General features: G+C 38.2%; 2 pseudogenes; both read left to right on the forward strand.

Annotated features, from left to right (window-relative positions):
- The first annotated feature begins 1,004 nt into the window (after positions 1-1,004).
- On the forward strand, positions 1,005-1,921 carry LOC122749850 (annotated as a pseudogene).
- A 470-nt stretch (positions 1,922-2,391) lies between these two features.
- Positions 2,392-2,714, forward strand: LOC122741966 (annotated as a pseudogene).
- Positions 2,715-19,652: the final 16,938 nt, after the last annotated feature.

A 19,652-nucleotide genomic window follows, 5' to 3' on the forward strand; every position in this document is an offset into this window, starting at 1 on the left:
AAGAAAATAACTCTAATTATAAGAAGTAAATCCCCAAAAAGAGAATGGATTTTGCCACAAGGACTCTGAAAATGGATGGAAGGCCAACTTCAATAAATGATGCAAAATATAATAATTAGTACTAAAATTTAAACTCTTGAGAAAAAAATGTAAAATAATAAAAAGTTTGGAATATAAGCTAGAAAGTCTTACCAACATATTAAGTAGCCCAAAAAGAGAATAGAGGAAAGAAAACTGAAATATAATGATAGGAAATCTATTGAAGTAAATTTAAAAGACTAAAGTATTTGAAGAACATATGAGATGTTCATTATCAAAAACAATAGACTTGAACAATAGGACAAATAAATATAATTTAAGAATTATTGGTCCTTCTGAAAACCATGATGAAACAAAAAGCTTGAATATCTTTTTTTGAGATATCTTTGCCTAAAACTGTTCAGAACCAATAGAACCCAAAAGTTATGGTAAAATAGATATAATCTAAGGGTTATAAACTGAAACCCCAAATGTGATATATCCAGAAATATGATTGCTGAACTAAAGGTTTTTTTAAAAAAAGACACTATAAGCAGTCAGAAATAGGCAGATTGCATGTCAAGAGGTATACTAAGTTTCGCTCAGAACAGTGTAGTAAATACAAAGGGTGGGGTGGGGGAGGAAAGACTGAGGCAAAAGCAAAAGACCAATATATGAAAATAACTTATCATGTAAAGCTAAAAATGGACCTTTAATTTAACTGATAACTTCTGAGGCATGCCCTTGAAAGATCTAGAACAAGGACTGTATAGAATCTTAAAAATGCAAATATGCTGAAGAAAATAGAAATCTGAAAAGGTTAAAAAAAATGTTTGAACAACCTGAAAGTCATTAAACATGATCAAGTGATTACATTATAAAAGAAGAAAAATAATCTAATATAATTTCATAATCCCCCCATATCTAAATTTCAAGCAGAGCACAAAAAAGGCAAATCAAGGCCTGTTTTATTAAAAAAAAAGGGAATGAACATCTGCTCTGCCTTGGCAGCCTCGGCCCTGCCAGCACTGGTCATGTCAAAAGGTCATCAAATTGAGGAAGTCCCAGAACTTCCCCTAATGGTTGAAGATAAAGTTGAAGGGTATAAGAAGACCAAGGAAGCAGTTTTGCTGCTTAAGAAGCTGAAGGCATGGAATGACATCAAAAAGATCTATGCTTCTCAGCATATGCGAGCTGGTAAGGGTAAAATGAGAAACCGTCATCGGATCCAGCATCGTGGACCTTGTATCATCTATAATGATGATAATTGTATTATCAAGGCCTTCAGAAACATTCCTGGTATAACTTTACTTAATGTGAGTAAATTGAACCTTCTGAGACTTGCTCCTGGTGGGCATGTGGGGCATTTCTGTATTTGGACTGAAAGGGCCTTCCACAAGTTGGATGACCTGTATGGTACATGGCGCAGGCCTGCTATCCTGAAGAGTCACTACAATCTTCCCATGCACAAGATGACCAACACAGACTTTACCAGGATTTTGAAAATCCCAGGGATTCGAAGAGCCCTCTGTGCACCACGCAAAAAGATTCATAGATGAGTACTCAAGAAGAACCCACTGAAGAACTTGAGAATCATGGTGAAACTGAACCCACATGCCAAGACAATGCACCGGAATACAATTCTCCGCCATGCTAAGAATCGTATATAAAAGAAAATAAGAGAGCTGCCGCACTAAAGAAGATTATGGAGGCCACAAAAGAGGCGGAAGAGAAGAAGAAGCTTGTAGGTAAGAAGAAGCTTGCAGGAGCAAAGAAGGCTCCAGGGCAGAAGAAACCGGGAAAGATGCTTCCAGCAGCAAAGAAACCTGGGGAAAAGAAGCCCGCAGCTGAAAAGAAATCTGCCACACACAAAAAATCTGCAGCTGAGAATACTGCTGCATAAACTCAGCATATCAATTTATCCATTGGGCCACAATCCTTTATGTCAATATGGTGAATTTCTAAAGAATAATTATTCAAAGTGGTTTTGGGAAAAAAAATAAAAATAAAAAAGGGAATGAAAAGGAAAAAAGTGGAGAAAGAAAAAAGGGAAGAAGAGAAGAGAGAAAAGAAAAGAAATGTAGGAAGGCAAGGAGAAGCAATACTTTACAGAAAGAATGAGGAATATGAGGGAAGAGTTAAATAAATGTCACAACTAGAATGCCACAGAAATGGGCAGGGGTGGGGGGTGAGAACATTCACATGAACTTCATTAAAATCTGGGCAAGGAAATGTTGAGAAAAGAGGTATAGTGCAGAAAAATAATAAAGGAATAGGAAAGCCGGTTGGAGCACAGAGAAAGAGAGAAGAAAGGTAGAAGGAAGAAAGAAGAGGGCTTGGGAACTGTTGAGGCCTGGCAATGTTGGTGTCACCATGGCCAGCCAGTCACAGGGTATCCAGCAGCTGTTGCAGGTGGAGAAGCACAGAGAGGAAGTGTCAAAGGCCTGCAAAAGAAGCAGCTCAGGCTGAGATTGTGCAGTACCGACTGCAGAGGGAGAAAGAGTTTAAAGCCCAGGAAGCTGAGGCTCTTGGTAGCCATGGCAATTGTAGCTCTGAAGTAGAGAAGAAAACCTTGGAGAATATATCTGTCTTCCAGAACCACTTCCAGAAGAACAGGGAGGAAGTACTGGAAAACTTGTTGGCTTTTGTGTGATATCCACACAGAGGTTCATGAAAACTACTGCATCAATGGATAGGCTAAAAGAAATAAGCTCATGTTCTGTAGATAGGTTGGTAATGAAGTTGCCCTACTGTAGAATGTGAACCTTTAGCCATGCTGAAATTACATTCTTGCATAAAGATTTTAAATGATTTCTGTATAGAATTTGGGATGGTACTTCATTCTTGTTGAAGACTAGAGAATCTATCTGACTTCTTCCAGACTGAAAGCTCATCCAAAGAGTTGCTATTCTTACCTCTTCTTTCATGCTAACTCCTTTAGTGAGTATGGCTTTTTTGTGCCTTTTAGCTGGTAAGCTGGAGGGTGTTATACGACTTCCTACATTGTTTTAGTGCTGAAGAAAATACTTTAAAGGAGTTAAAAAATGTATACAGTTCTATGTAGCATTCTCAAGGGCTTCGTTATCAATGAAGCATTGGGAAGTAATGGACATCCTTAAAATAGCCCTATCTAGATCGGTTTTAGCATAATAATGTTGCTGATGTAGCCATTTTGGATTTTTTGTGTTACCTTAATGGAAAAGAACCAGCTGACAGAACTCAGGTGTTTACGAATTCCTTGTTACATTTAGTACATGGATGGTCACTTCAAAAGAAAGGCTATTTAACATGTGTTTCTTAACTTGCATTTTTCCTTTGGCTCACGCTTTTTTAAACAAATATTCCAAAAAGCCAGTTGTTATATAACATGTAGTTTGGGAAATTAAGTCCTCAAAGTCTTTGAAAAATGTATATCATGAGTACTGTAAGGGTGGCGGTGGGGGATTGGGGGGAGGATTAATTTGTCCTAACATTAAGTAGTACATGTTCATCTAGTGGGCTTTTCTCAGGTGTTGCCCCCCCAATACTGAATTTTGATGTCTTTCTTTTTAATTTGCAAAGTAGTTTTTAGCGTTCTGGGTGTTTAAAGTCTATATAACCCTCTTGTCATCTACGAGGATGTAAGTGTATGACTGAAATCAATCAAATATTTATTGAGCTTCTAGTTTATGCTCAGCATTGTGTTGGGTGCAGGTACTTTGTTTATAGGTACAAAAGGAGAAGATACCAGCCAATCCTCAAGGAACTCTTAGTCTATTCTTTTTCTGTTGCTAAGGTTTTTTTACTGAGGGAGACTGCACTAGAATCCATTTCTTAAGAAAAACCTCATTTCATTACTAACCATTCTCCTTCTGCTAGGAGAAGGTTATTACTTTAGAAGCATCTTCCATTACATTAGTAGCATTTTCATAAATCCCAGGGGTTTTAGAAGTATCACTGGTGCACCATTAAACTTGGAACCTCAGAGTTTATAAGACTTGATAACCTTAAATATACCCTTAGCATTTATTTTCCAGTTCCCCTGGAGAGAACTCAACTAGATAACCCCTTCCAGCTTTGTGATCCTCTAGAAAGGGTCACACTCTCTTAAATGAATGTGGTATAGTATGCCCCTGAATCATTTGAAAATAGTTGTGCTACAGTTTGGCCAATGGGATAGGAATAGGGGCTGGACCTCTCATTCTTACTAATATTAGGAATTCCTGGTGAATAAACTCCTACAAATGCAGATCAGCATTTAAGTCTACTTGCCAATAGTTTCTCAAACACACACACACACACACACACACACACACACACACACACACAGCCTGTGAGAACTGGTTTATCTATGGAATTTACATTGGCCCATCTCAGATTTCTACCTGTGGTCATTTAATAACTTTTATTTCTCCCCATATAACTTAAAGACTACTTTAAAAAATAACCTTCCCCCTAAGAGAAGAAATAGAAAGGAAAGGCATCATATTTGATGGTCTGCTGCTTTCTCTTCCTGCTCATCTTGACCACATATTTCTTGGCTTTTAACTCCTTAACGTGTAGCACTGCTTCCAGGATGCACTGACCCAAGCTACAGGGGGTTTCAGGGGGTACAGTTAGACTTGTTCTCAGCTCTTCTGGCCTGTAAATAACCACAGCCCACTTTCTCTTTAACCCAGAAACAGAAGTCTGATTGAAATCTAATTCTCTATGGTCAAAAGTTTGACGTGGCTATGTCCCTCCCACACTGGACTGCTTCCACTGGAGTCTACTTACTGGTTCAGAATATGCGCGCTTCATTTCAGCTCCAACAGAGACTACAGTTATCCCCCCCACCAACTGCTAGACCCCTTCACTGGTCTGGGAGCAGAGATTAAGAAGAAGCCACTGAAGATTCTGAGGCTCTGGAGGCACAGCCTGCCTGGGGCTGGATCTGTGCCACATGCTCAGCTCCTCTCTCACCCTGAACAGCAGATGATTCCAGGTGTCTAATTAAACCATCTCTGGCTGGACAATAGTCTCACTTTGTTCTTTTGTGGGTTATGCTGCTCCAGGAGTTGTCTTAATGGCATTATTTTTGGAGGTATGTGGACGGATGTGTAGGGAGCATGGGAGAGTCCCAGCCTTTCCTCTACCATCCAGGAAAGGCATCATATTCAATCTCTTTAAGATGTTCTGACTCCCATAATTCTGTACCTCTTTACATAGTTTTTTTTTAATTTAGCAGACCACAGTTAAGCTGTCTTCCCAGAGAACAAATTCAAATATTGACAGAAAATTCAGAATTAATACTCATATGTTACCACCTCTTTCATTACAGAGATTTTTTGTGGCAGGGCAATGAGGGTTAAGTGACTTGCCCAGGGTCACACAGCTAGTAAGTGTTAAGTATCTGAGGTCAGATTTGAACTCAGGTCCTCCTGAATCCAGGGCCGGTGCTTTATCTACTGCACCACCCTACAACCACCTCTTTCAAACCTTGGCCACCCTAGTTCATTTATATCTCAGTCTTTATACATTAAATTCTTCAAAAAAAATGAGAAAACCTTTTATCCTAAGCCCAAATATTCAGGAAACAACTGGGTTAATCATTTGACCATCTTGGGAACAATTCAACTTGATCAGGCTCTAAATATTCTTCTGAGTGGCATGGTGACCTATCTCTCCCACTGCCAAAAGCTCCAATACAGCTTTACAGCAGGGAAACTGCCCTGTTCTATCTAGCACAGGAAACCTTGTCTGGGTAGAGAGACTACACAGGGGTTATTGCTTTACTTCTCTGCTCTCATCTCAACCCTATTTCTTATTGGTGTAGGTCATGATGCTAACCTTTCTGGATAGATAAATATGCATTTTATATATGTACATTAGTGATGTACTTTGACACAGATGAATTGACTATAAAAGCATTCCCATTTATATATAACACTTGCCTTGAAATCTCGTATAGGCAATGCAATTATTAGTATTCCCATTTGAGAGAAGTGAGGCTCAGAGAAGGTTACTCCTTTACAATAATCTAATTTTAATAGTAGTTACCATACTTTTGGCTAACCACTCTTTTGTATAGTGCCTGACACGTGCAAAAATAGTAAAAGTAAATGATGAGGGGGAGCTAGTTGGTGCAGTGGATAAAGCACTGGCCCTGGATTCAGGGGGACCTGAGTTCAAATCCGGCCTCAGACACTTGACACTTACTAGCTGTGTGACCCTGGGCAAGTCACTTAACCCTCATTGCCCTGCAAAACAAAGTAAATGATGAATAAATGCCTTTTGAACAAAAAGAAAAAAGAAAGAAAAAGGCAGAAAAAAATAAGACATCAAAACTTATGTGATAAAGCCAACATGTTTGTTGAGGAATATTTATGTCTCTAAACAAACAGATTCATGAATTGACCATGCAAGTTTCATATATATATGTTTATATGTATATATAAATACATACTCAGTCATAGAGTCATATAACCCTTTTTCATCCTCTCATTCTCTCTTGACTAGACTCCTACTAGCAACTTCAAACTGTTCTCCCTGCCTCAGCTCTCTCTCCATTCTAATCTATCCACCACTCAGCTTCAAAGGTGATGTTTCTAACTTGTAGAACTGATCATGTCATTCACTCTTATCACTTACCTCCAGTGGCTCCATGTTATCTCCAGAATCAAATATAGCCTCTTCTTTTTGACATTTAAAACTATTTATACCTACTTTTGTCTTCTCACACTTTACTCTCCTCTTAACACTACTAATGAGCCAACCATTCTGATTTACTTGTAGTTCTTCAAAGACTAAACCCCATCCCTCATCTTCACACCTTTGTACTGGTTATTTCCCATAAGGAATGTTCTGTCATTCTCACGTCTGCTAATGGTTCTCCTGAGTTCCTGCAAAGATTCACCCACATTTGACTTGCTGCAGGAGTCCTTTCCAGATCCCCTTCCCTTCTACCACCACCACCACACTATGCTAGTACCCTTCTCTCTAGATTACCTTCTATTTGCTTGGTATATATTTATATTTGCCTAGTTATTTACAAGAGATTATAAGATCCCTGAAAGCAGAGATTTAATTTTTTCTTTATATTCCCAACATGTTACACAGCGTTTAACACATCATAAGCACTTAATAAATGCTTGTTGATTGATGAGCTTACCATTCCCAAGTGTATGGAGAAGAAATTCAACAGGGATAAGCAAATTCAGAAACTGAGAAGTTAAGTTATTTGAGGAAATATCAACATTTCTATTGAAGGACCCTGTAATGAAGAAAGGAGTTAGGATGGAGATGACTGTGAGGCAAAGAGTGACTTCACTGAGAAAGGAAGGAGAAGGTCCTGGGCTAGATAGCAACTAAAAGGATCTGGTTTGGTTGATGAATTTGGATTGAATTAGCCTCAGAGGAGAAGAGGTGATGGCAATAAGGTCAGAATCTTTGAGTGACAATGGGAAACAGGAGTGTTTCTAACTCTCTGACCATGACAGTGAGAAGAAGGGTATGAGTAAAAGTTAAACCAATACTAGAAAGGATGGCTAGGGATGAATATCAACTGCAGGTGGCCACCCTCAGAGATTGTCAGAAAACAGAATGAATGGAAAAGGAAGAGTTTTAAGATGAAAAGAAATCTGTTAATTATGAAGCCAGCATTCTAGATAACAAGGTGGAAGGAGCATATGCACCTGGAATGGGACATTAGAAAGGTATGGTTTAAGGGAATGGGAATAAGGTAGAAGGTTGGGGAGAAGGGTTTGTTCTTTAGCAGGTAGGAATTCAGTATTATAGGGATAAGGAGAATAGGAAAATATGTGAGTATCCTAAGTATTAATGAATGAGTCTAGTCAAAGGAAAAGCAAGGACCACTGAAGAAGGACGTTTGAAGTAGATTTTTGGGGGTAGCACAATACTCACCTGTGCAAACTGTTTTATTGCTGTGAATGGGGGTAAGCATGTCAGTGGAGGTAGCTTGTCCCCAGCATACCTCACTTCTCAAGAAGCATTGTGAGAAGGTGGAAGATAATTTGTCCTGGTACCTCCTAGCTAGTTGAGCAAGGCCTTCTTGCTTTGTGCTTTCCAGTAGATTTTAAAGCCCAGCAAAAAAAGTCAGCAGTTATTTTGTATAGGATCTGAAAGGTTAGCATGGAGGCAGGAAATGATTTGTCTCTCTCCTTTATCCTATAATCTCCTGCTCAAATAAGATATTTGTAAAAAGTACTTAGTACAGTGCTTTGCACATAGTAGATAGCTCCCTTTTCCCCTGTCCTTCTCACTAGCTCCCAGCCGACCCTAGCACCCGCAGTACCACTGACCCTGGAAGCATATCCAATGAGATGATGTTTGTCCCAGACATTCCTTGGTAGCCAAGAGCAAGCCTTGTCAATGTTGTACCCTCAGGCATGTCCAGGCTGTGGTGGGATAGTGAGAAGACTGGAGACAATGTCATAAAGAGGATCAGCTGAAGGAATTGGGGGTGTTTCACCAACATATTGGAAGATTTATGGAAGTATGATCTTTGAAGATTTGTCATATGAAAGCAAGATTAAACACTTTCAAACATAAAGCAACAAATGGCAATGGCTGAAAATCATATTTCCTTATTTAAGAGATTAGGAAACAAGACCAGAGATTAGTTAAGTGATTTCCCATCTAATAAATGAGAGGGGTAGGCTTGAACCCAGAGCATTTTGCTCTTAAATGCAGTGTCCCTTACATTTTACCACAGAATTTATACAAAATACTAATTATAAAAAATACTAAGTGAAATCACAGAAGAGGCACTTAAATGATATTCAAAGTATCCTGGAGTCAAGAAAGGTGTACAAAGTTTCAATGAGAATAAAATATAATGGTTATCTCTTTTTTAAAAAGTTGAAAGGAAGATAACTCTAGAAATTCTAGACATTTCAGTTTAATTCCCAGGCCTGAACAATGATTGTAACATGCCATCCAACAAAATTCATTTGTGCATAGAAGCGCTGGGTATCCTGGGTTGAAGTCAACAAGGTTTTGTGAAGAACATATCCTCTCAGATTAATCTAATTTCCTTCTAGGACAGAATAATAATTCTGGCAGAGCAAAAGGAAACATCAGAAAACATATTTTTTCTTTGGCTAGGCTTTTGATTTCATCCCACATGACACACTCATCAATAAGCCAGAAAAATATGGTTTAGATCATACTACAATTAGGTGGGTGAACAATTCTTTAGGGGCTCATTATAAAAGAACTGTTATTGATCATCCAATGTTTTTCTAGAGAACCACATAGAATAGTCATTCACAGGGTTTGGTTCTAGTCCCAGAATTACTTTTATTAATAGTCCTGATAACAGAATAAAGAGTTGGTTAATCACATATTCTGATGACATAAATTGGAGGAGGTATCTGACACCTTGGAAAACTGTATTCTTACTCAAATGACATTGATTACCTGGAGCAAGTAAGCAGATGGACTTTCACAGGAACATATTCCAAGCAATTCATTTCCGTGGAAAAAGTCAACTTCACAAATAAAAGATGACATAGAATTGGCTTTCATGTGGCAGAATATGATATGGATGTTAAAGTGGAACCCAGATGGCAGCTAAGTGGCACAATGGATAAAGCACTGGACCTAGATTCAGGAAGAACTGAGTTCAAATCCAGCTTCAGACACTTAACACTAGCTATGTGACCCTAGACAAGTCACTTAACCCTCATTGCCCTGCAAAAAAAAAAAGTGAAACCCAAGTAAAACATGTCAAAAAACATAGTATTGTTTTGGTGGGGCAAAGAGAGTTAAGTGACTTGCCCAGAGTCACACAGCTAATAAGTGTCAAGTGTCTGAGGCTGGACTTGGTCATCCTGAATCCAGGGCCAGTGCTTTATAAACTGTGCCACCTAGCTGCCCCCATATTATTATTTTTTAAAAGAAGAAAGGTAACAGTAGTAAATCAATCTTATTATCAGAATAAGAAGCAGCCCCAGTCAACAATTATGAAATGGAGGAATTTGGTCTATACTGCCCCTTACCACTTCCTAATGATACTGGTTGTCCATGACCATCCATTAAAAATGGCTTTCCCGGGGCAGCTAGGTGGTGCAGTGGATAAAGCACCGGCCCTGAATTCAGGAGTTCCTGAGTTCAAATCCAGCCTCAGACACTTGACACTTACTAGCTGTGTGACCCTGGGCAAGTCACTTAACCCCCATTGCCCCGAAAAAAAAAAATTTAAAAATAAAAATTAAAAAAAATGGCTTTCCCTAGTCATGGTTCTATTCTCTGGATCTCTCTCCCCCCAAAGATTAATATATAGTAACCAGATTCTATGTATTCATTCAGGTTCAAATAAAAATGTGCTTAAACAGCTGATGGAAACATGAGTAAAATTGTTCTGATTAAAAGGGTTGTGATTGTGAGACTATGGAATTATGATTCTCCAATAATCTTTCAGAATCATTATAATTCTCACACCTTTAAGATAGTTTAAATTTAGTCTCCTTGGGAGACTAAGGGATAAGCATGAGTTAAAAATCTCTATGGGTCCTAACCTTGCAATTTAATATTTACAATTTAACTTTTTCTGCAAGTATTCCCAACTCTTCATATGTTTAGCTAATACTTAAGGATAAAGAGGAGAGAAGATCAGATGAAAAGTAGGGACAAGAACACAATCTCATTTTTGAAACTTTTTGCCTTCTCTGTTACATACATACATACATATACACACACATATATATACACATATACATACACACACACGCACACACACACACACACACACACACACACAAGTTCCATTTGAATCTAGGTTCCCGCCAAGGCACACAGTGATTTATTGCTGAAAAGGTCTTCATCCCCCCTCCATTTCTGTCCATTCCCTCCATTTCCTTGCTCCCTCTCTCTTACCTTATTTAATTCCACACAGTTCTTCAATCATTTTTTTCTATATTTTCTTTGCTATAAATACTAAATCCAAATTTCCTCTCTTTTGGTCTCCATTTAGTCCTGATTACAAACCTGATTAAATTATGCTCAATATTATGTAGTTCTTTGCTCTTCCCATTCACTTTTATGATGCCAGTCACATCTTCTGCTTTCTAAGAACTTCAAGGTGAATTAGGCAGGCTTTAAAATGGGGCATAAGAAAAATCAATCTATAACATTTCTACCAGCAGCTGAGTGCTAAATTGGGTACCTCTGATATCACTCAAACTTTGGGTCTAGTTGAATATGCAAACTGACTCTAGTAACTACAAACTTTAAAGGCCCATTTTTAAAACTCTAAAGCTCCCTATTCTTCTTCAAGGAGGGAAATTCAATAGTTTTCAGTCAATCTGGATCACATTTAACATTAACCCCTCTCTGATTGTGAGAACATTGACAAATTGGGAATGGTATAATTTCTTCTAGATTCTGGTTAGTTAAAATAAAGGATACTTGCTCTCTCTCCCTTCTTGCTAGCCAAAAGCATATTTATGAAACCTCTTTACTTATGCCCTCTAAAAAGTGATAGATCCTCAAAGGTTTCACGTATGAAATCCTATAATCTCCTGCTCAATTTAAGCTGAGAAATGAATGAATCATGAGATGCTAGTTTCCAAAATAGGTTTTATGTCCACAGCTGGATCTACCCTGGTAACACATTTGAAATTCTCTTTATGATGGAGTAGCAAACCAGATGCTATGCCTTTTACATTTACAAAATGCCCTGGGGGCTTACCTGCTCAGATGTAGCAGTTCTTAGAATAGTTAACAGGCAGTCTTATTTGCTAATACACATAAAGGAAACTGCATAAAGGAGTTTGATGTTTTAGGAAAGTGACACAGATGCTTGCTTTCATGCAGGATAAAGACATTAGAGTTAAATCTTCAGAATGAAACATTGCCTAAAGGGCAACATTTGGTCTAATTTCTCCTATTCCAAATCAGATGCAAAGTAATCTGGTTATTTTCTTGACAAGGGGGTCAACATAAAAATTGCCCTTCAGCATTAGGGAGCAACATTGTCTAGGGTAAACATTTGAACAGGTGAATCTGAGTTATTCTTTAGCCTCTTACTTAAGCTCCTTATGAGCAAGAACTGCTTCATATTTGTCTTCAAATCTGCAGAACCCAGCACAGTGCTTGGCCTATAGTAAGTAGTTAAAATGGGTTGAGTAGAATCTAAGCAGCTTCCTACTGATGGAGCCCATTCTGCTGTGAAATAGCAGCTATATAATGAGGCTATATCATTAAGGGAGAGGAAGATTGTGAAAATGATTATTCTAAAGACTTCTCTATTCTATACTTTTAACCTGTTAAATGAGCTGAATATGTCAGCTCATTCTGTTTTCTATTTTCAAAATGAAGGTTCCATCATACAGGCCTTTATTTACTCTTCTAAGCCAATAAAATGCCAACAAAGGAGAGGAATTATTCTGCCAGAGATTACTCTAACTTAGCTCCAGTTTATCCTCATCTCCTTATTATCTCCTAATGCAGCCTTCCAAAACATGCCGACTGCTTCAGGCACCATGAGTAAAAAATACAACCTCTTTGCCAAATTGGGTGCCTTCCAGCTAGGAGTGAATGGATCATAGCTCATATGAATTCAGATTAATTTTGACCCTGAAAAATGGTTCAGTGGCAGGCTCTATCATTTTGATCAAAAATGGATGCTGTGTCATTCCAAAACTAATTGCAAAAATAGGAGGTGAAATGTAGATGTTCCTCTATGATTGCTGCTCTCTTTAAAGTTACTGCCCACAGTGAAGTCTCAGAAACCTTTGTAGAATGAACTCTTGCTTAGATGCCTAGCACTCCAGGTATCTTTCTGGGATAGAATCTGTTTTCCAAGGACTAAAAGCTACCTGGCTAATTACGACCCTCCTTTTGCCTTCAGATGGTAAATTATAGTGTGGTTTCAACCAAATTACCAGCTGATTCTTTCATGAGCTTCAATCATATATAGTAATGTAATCATACAAGTTTGGCTAAATTACACATTATATATCGGCAGATGGATTCCATGAATGACCAACCCTAGGAGCAATGTAGCATGAAAGTAGAGTGCCAATACATCCATAAGTGACTGCTCTATCTCTCTACACACACACACACACACACACACACACACACACACACACACACACAGTGTTTTTTTAAGTTTACAAGAAACTCAAATATATTCAAATTTTAATTGATAAGAACTATGAGGAAAATGAATAAAAAAAGGGACATGAAAGCACAAGAACATAATGCCCCTCCCAAACACCATTAGCTGTGATCTTTAATTGGGAAGTCCTTTCTGTTATTGGGCAGAATCTCTTAAAGTAAAGGAAGCCACAGACAAGGACTGGGACAACCAATCTGAAAAATAAGTGAACCTCAATGACAGCAGAGTGTCTGAAAGCCTAAGTCTCAATCCAGGCTTTGCTTTGTTAAAATCAAGTCAATGGGAACTTTTGTTGTATCATAGGCCTAATTTTCTCTACTGCCCATTTCTAAGACTCTCAGCCATAGAAAAACCTATCAGATCTGGTTTGTTAGGCTGAGCGCTCTGTTATTTTTCCACTCCTACAAAGAGGGGATGGTAGGATATTCCCATCTTGGTCCTCCAATTGAGCTTTTCCAAAGTCTTTCCCATAGAGCACGAGGTTTGGGAGTAAGAATTCTAGACAGTATGCTACACTGGAGCTGACCATGAGCCAGCTGTTCCTTATTAACTGCTTATATTTTTCTTGAGGATAAAAGTGTGGGCCAAGAGCCATGGTACATAGCTGGACAGACTTCTCTAAGTGGCACAGGCTGAGCCCTGGACCATTTTTACTAGTGATAGCAATTTGCTCAAATGTGAAGTCTCCAATGGAAAATGTTATGCACAGGTGACCTCACTAACAAAGATAGATAAAACCCTTTGCAAACCTTAAATTATTACATAAATGTTAAGTTTCATTATTGGTGAACTGAATAGAAATCAATTCTACTGACATGCGATACTTTTAGGATTGAAAACTCTGAATCATGCTGAATTGGAAAAATTGCTTTTAAAAACCTCTTTACATAGAATCATAGAATTTTAGAACTGGAAGAGTTCAGCAGCCATCTAGTACAACACATATACAAAATAATTCCCTACTATGACATACCTGAGAAGTGGTAGTCCAGCCTCAGTTTGGAAATCACCAAGGATGGGAAACCCATCATCTCTTGGAGTCTGTTCTACTTTTGGATGGCTCTAATTGTTGTATTTGGGCTTTTGTTCATTTTTCCCCCTGAAATCAACCCTAAATGTTGAGGTCTATGCAACTTTCACTCATTGCTTCTGACCTCCTCCATTCCACCCCACCCTGAGGCCAAACAGAATAAACCTAAACCTTTCACATGATAGCTATCCTGTCCCCTGAGTCTTCTCTCCAAGCTAAACATACTTAATTTCTTCGAGATATATTAGCAATAATTGGTAGGTCATCTCACATAGCAGAGAGAAACATTAAATTTTCCTTATGTGCAGTTTGCTGCAGGGTGGTTTTGTTTCTTTCCTTCCTACTTCCCTGCTTTCTTTCTTCTTTCTCTCCTTTCTTTCTTCTTCCCTCCATTCTTTCTTCCTCCCTCCATCCTTTACTTCCTCCCTCTATTTTTCCTCCCTCTCTTCCAGTTGTTTTTTTTTCCTTTCTTCCTCTCTTCTACTTCTATTTCCATCCATCCTTCCTCTCTCCCTTTCTTCTGTCCTTTCTATTTCAACCAAACTGGAGAACTGAGTGTAACTGAAAAGGAAAGGAGGAGGAAAGGAAAAACTGATTATTATCACTGGCTTAGTGCCATTGTCTGTAAAATAGGAAGAACAATAGCATCTACCTCCCAGGTTGTTGTGAAAATCAAATGGCAAGGTCATTGTAATGTGTTTAGCACAGTGCCTGGCACATAGTAAGTGCTATGTAAATGTTAGCTATTATTGGCTACTACTGTGTTATCACTGCTTCCTCTTTTCTCTCTTTCTTTTCTTTCTCTCTCCTTTTATTGTTCAACTCAACATAAATCTCCATAAAAAAATCTAAGATTTGGAAGGTTGACAATCTTAATTTATTTTTTTAAATTTTGTTTTATTGTATTGCAATGTCTCATAGAGTCATTAGTTTACATTTTTTCAATTCTAATTTTTTAAAAATTAATTTCTTCAGTGAGCTTTTCTACTTCTTTTTCCATCTGGCTAATCCTGTTTTTAGGGAGTTATTTTCCTTGTGAAGTTTCTGCATATCTTTTTTCCCATGCTATTGACTTTTTTCATGATTCTCTTGCATTACTCTCCTTTATTTTCCCAGTTGTCTTTTTTTTTCCCTACAGGTTGGGACAAAAGTCACAATGTTTTAATAAATTTTTGAAAAATATTTTTATGTTTCACTATTTATGAGATTTGATTTTTCACACATATTTAAATTCATTTATTATATATACTATATATGATGCTATGGTATTTTAAATATAAAACAAAAAAATAAAGGCATTATTAAATGTTGAAAAACCCTTTCTGACTTTTGGCCCACCCTATATTTCTCTAATCTGCTTGGGTTTTTTTGGTGGGGCAATGAGGGTTAAGTGACTTTCCCAGGTTCACATAGCTAGTAAGTGTTAAATGCCTGAAGCTGTATTTGAACTCAGGTCCTCCTGAATCCAGGGCTGGTGCTTTATCCACTGCACTATCTAGCTGCCCCAAAAATTCTATTTTGGGGAGGGAGCAATGAAAGTTAAGTTACTCGCCAAGGTCACACAGCTGGTAAGTATCAAGTGTCTGAGGCTGGATTTGAACTCAGGTGCTCCTGAATCTAAGGCCAGTGATTTATCCACTGTACTACCTAGCTGCCTCCTCTAATCTACTTTTTTTAAATCCTTCTTTAGCTCTTCCAGGAATTCATTTTGGGTCTGAGACCAAATTACATTTTCCTTTGAGGCTTCATATGTAGCCATTTTTGGTACTATTGTCCTCTTCTAAATTTATGCTTTGACCCTCCTTATCACCATAGTAACTTTGTATTGTTAAGCTTTTTTGTTTGTTTGTTTGCTTTTGCTCATTTTTCTGCCTTTTTTGTGACTTGGTGTTTTTATGTGAGAGTCGGCTCTATTCCTATACTGTCCCAAATTTGTTGTGCTAGAGCTCTGGGTTTATTGCTGGCTTTCATTGGGTTTCCAGGTTTAGCTTCTTGCTTTCTCTGTAGGGTAAACTTTCCTTCTTTCCCTTGTATTGAGTAGTGGGCGTGTGGATCCTCCCTGTTGGCCTCTGCTGAGTATGGGGTTTATCTGCTGGCCTGTTCCAGGTGTGGGTCCTTACTGCCAAATTACTATGGTAACAGTCTTTCTGATGGCTGGCCCTGGAGGAGGGATCTTGTTGCTGATCTGCCCCAGAATTGGGGCCCTGCTGATGGGTTGCTATGGAAACAAAGTCTCTCTGCTGGTAGGCCCCAGGTGAGGGATCTCACATTGGCTATCCTTAGGGCAGGACTACACTATTGGTCAGCAGTGGCGTCAAGGCCTTCCTGGTGGCTTGTGCTTGGGAGTAGGGTCACTGGGGTGGGGCCTTGCTATGTAGCTCACACTGCTCACTTGCCTAGGGAGCTGCTAATTTCAGGAGGCTGGGCTTTAACTGGTAGATTGCCCCAGGCTTAGAACCTTTCTGCAGGCCTCTTGCTGCGAGGCTGGCTGTTGCTGCTGCAGGTGATGATCTTTAGGACCTCAATCCTCTCCCACCCCAGTAAGACAGACTTTTCCTGATGGGTTGGTAAGTTGCTTCTCAGCTCTTGGATCAATTCTGAGGCAGTTTTCTAGTTGTGTGGAGGGGAATTTGGGAAGGCTTCAGAGGGTTCTTTCCTTAATCTGCCATCTTGGCACCAGAAGTGAAAATCTCAATTTAAGGAACAATTTTACTAACAATCATAGCTGTCCAAAAATTAAAAAGATTGCCTTGGAGGCTAAGTTAGAGAGCCATCTAGCACTGCAAGTCTTCAACTGTAAGATGGATGTCATATATGAGTCATACAGAGCTGAAGTGGAAAAGTATGATTATGACCCCCAGCTTTTTGCTCTTGATCTAGCCTCAATCTCTGCTTTAATATTAATGACAAAATTCCAGTCATAAACTGTTTCAACTTTCTCTACTCATCTTGTATTTGGTTTCTTTGAATCAGTGCTGTCAAAATTGAATTTCAGTTTTCTAACTTTACTGCTCAGTGCTACATATGGATTGTGCCAGGAGTTGCTGGTTATATCACATTTATTTCAGTGATTTAAAAAAAAAAAACTTTTGAATATAAGGTGCTACTTCCATTTTAACTGCCTAAGCTAACGTACTATGATTTAAAGAAAAATCTTTCTTAACATAGGTCTACTTCTGTAAATTATATTAACAATTTAGCATATCTATCCTGGACTATGCCTCATGAAGGCAAGATGAGGGTACAGCAAAACAGCCTATTAGAATGGAATGTAATTAAGGGAGAGAATTGGGATTTTTCTGTGATCTATCTGGGCAATGTAAATATAGTAGAAAGAGTGTGGGACTTAAAGCCAGGGGATACCTGGATTCAAATCTCACCACTGACACTAGCTACACGATATTAGGCATCTATTTAATTTCTCTCAGCCTCAGTTTCTTCATCCATATAACATGGATGACAGAACTTGTTGTGAGAAACCATACAGTATAGTGGTCAAAGAGCACACTAAAGAGTTAGAGAGATTTAGGTTTAAGTCTCACCTATTAAATACATTAGCTGTGTTACCCAGGGAAATTCATTTATGCAGTGCCCCTAGGTATCTCTCTAAAATTCCAAGTAAGAGAGCAGGTGCACACCTACACTGGTAAACGAGGTTTCCTCAATGGATGTTCCCTAAACTAATTATATAACAGGTCAGACACTGACACAAGTCTCTTTGGAAGTGTCAGAAGAAAATCCCTAGTGGCATCTTTGCCTTAGATAAAAACAGAAAATAGAAAAAAAAAAAAAAGATGATGGTGAGGAATCAGTGAAACCAAACTAAAAAGATAATCAGCATTAGAAACAAGGCTTTTCATCTGTTACTGGTTTAGCAATGTCAACACATCTGGAAAACAGGGTCCTATTCCCATGTTTTTTACATGACAAATATTTTATGTGTAAACTTCAAATTATCAACTAAAAAGTTTACTATTAAAAGCAAATATTTCATTGGGAGCTATAAGAGAAATGCTTAATTAATTTTGAGGTTTTTACATGTGGGTCATCGCTACTACTCTATCTTTTATTTGGAAAAATGAAACCCCACAAATATTCCTGTTAAGGAAAGGAATTTAAACCTCAAAAACCTTACTGGTTTTAAGTAATAATAAGGAGAAAATTTCTGACTTCAAGACATGAAGCAAATTGAACACAATTTTATTGAGCCATGTTTTGGTCTTATATATTATTATGTCAAAGAAATGAAAATCAAAGTGATAAAATAGTACAGACATGTTTACAATGTTTTGGAAAGAGAGAACTTGGCATGTGTAGACAGAGTAACAATAGCATAATGGCAATGTTGTATCACCACCCTACCTTTAGTGAAATATTTCTCAAATGTGTTTCTTTTCAATCAAAGGATTCTCTCACATTAAAGGAGGGTTTCCAGAGAAAATATTTATTTGCCTTTGCATATCCAGCCAAGACAGTTGGCCAGAAAATGTTTTTGTTTTTGTTTTATAAAATCTTTCAATCAAATTGGAGAGCTGCATGGAAATGGAATGGGGAGAGAAGCAGGAGAAAGGCTGTCAATAATACTGCTACTTCAGTTTCATATGTAAAACTGGAATAATAATAATAATAATAATAATAATAGTACCTACTTCTCAGGGTTGTTGGGATGATAAAAATGAGATATTTGTAAAATACTTTACAAAACTTAAAGCACTATATAGCTGCTAGTTATTGTGGTAAAATATGAAAGTTTTTAACAGTCGGTTAGGATAACTGAAAGACGCCAGTTTTTCAAGGACCACCCTTTTGGGGAGGAGATGAACAGTCCGCCTGCTGCGCATGTCAGACTGCCTGCCGGGTACAGTCCGCCTGCTGCGCATGTCAGACTGCCTGCCGGGTTTTTGACTTCCGGGGTGGAGAGAACGAGAGTAGCCCTTTTTGCCTGCTTGGCGGGACTCCTGGCGGCGCGGCACAGACGGTCTCCCTCTCTCCAAAGGTGGCCTTTTCGGTTTGGTGAGTTTTTATAAGGAATATAGACTAAGCCTAGATTTAAGACGATTTGTACTGTATTTCTATTTTCCTATCCTACTAATCAACAACACCTTATATACAATAAAGGCTCTATCTAGAAAACCAGAAGCTTCTTCCATTTACTAGTCTGGGAGATAAATTAAGGGAAAAGTTAAGTAGGGGAGATTTATGATCTAATATCCAATTTTAAATCTCACATTATTATAATCAGTATCCTTACAGGTATGAGACCTTACAATGAACCTGAGGGCTTCTGCTTCTGGAAAATATTATTTATTTCCTTTTTTCCGGGGGAAATGGGAGATAGCCTGCATTGATTTCTTTAGTGTGAGGAAACTACCATGTTGGAAGCTCCATTCATTAATATTTACCTTATCTATAACTGTGTATCTTAAAGAATAGTCTGGGGCAATAATAGGTCATATTACTTAATTAGGTTCGTGCGGCTAGCTTATGTCAGAAATAGGA

The sequence above is a fragment of the Dromiciops gliroides genome, chromosome 1 (assembly GCF_019393635.1).
Source record: "Dromiciops gliroides isolate mDroGli1 chromosome 1, mDroGli1.pri, whole genome shotgun sequence".
Classification (NCBI taxonomy): domain Eukaryota; kingdom Metazoa; phylum Chordata; class Mammalia; order Microbiotheria; family Microbiotheriidae; genus Dromiciops; species Dromiciops gliroides.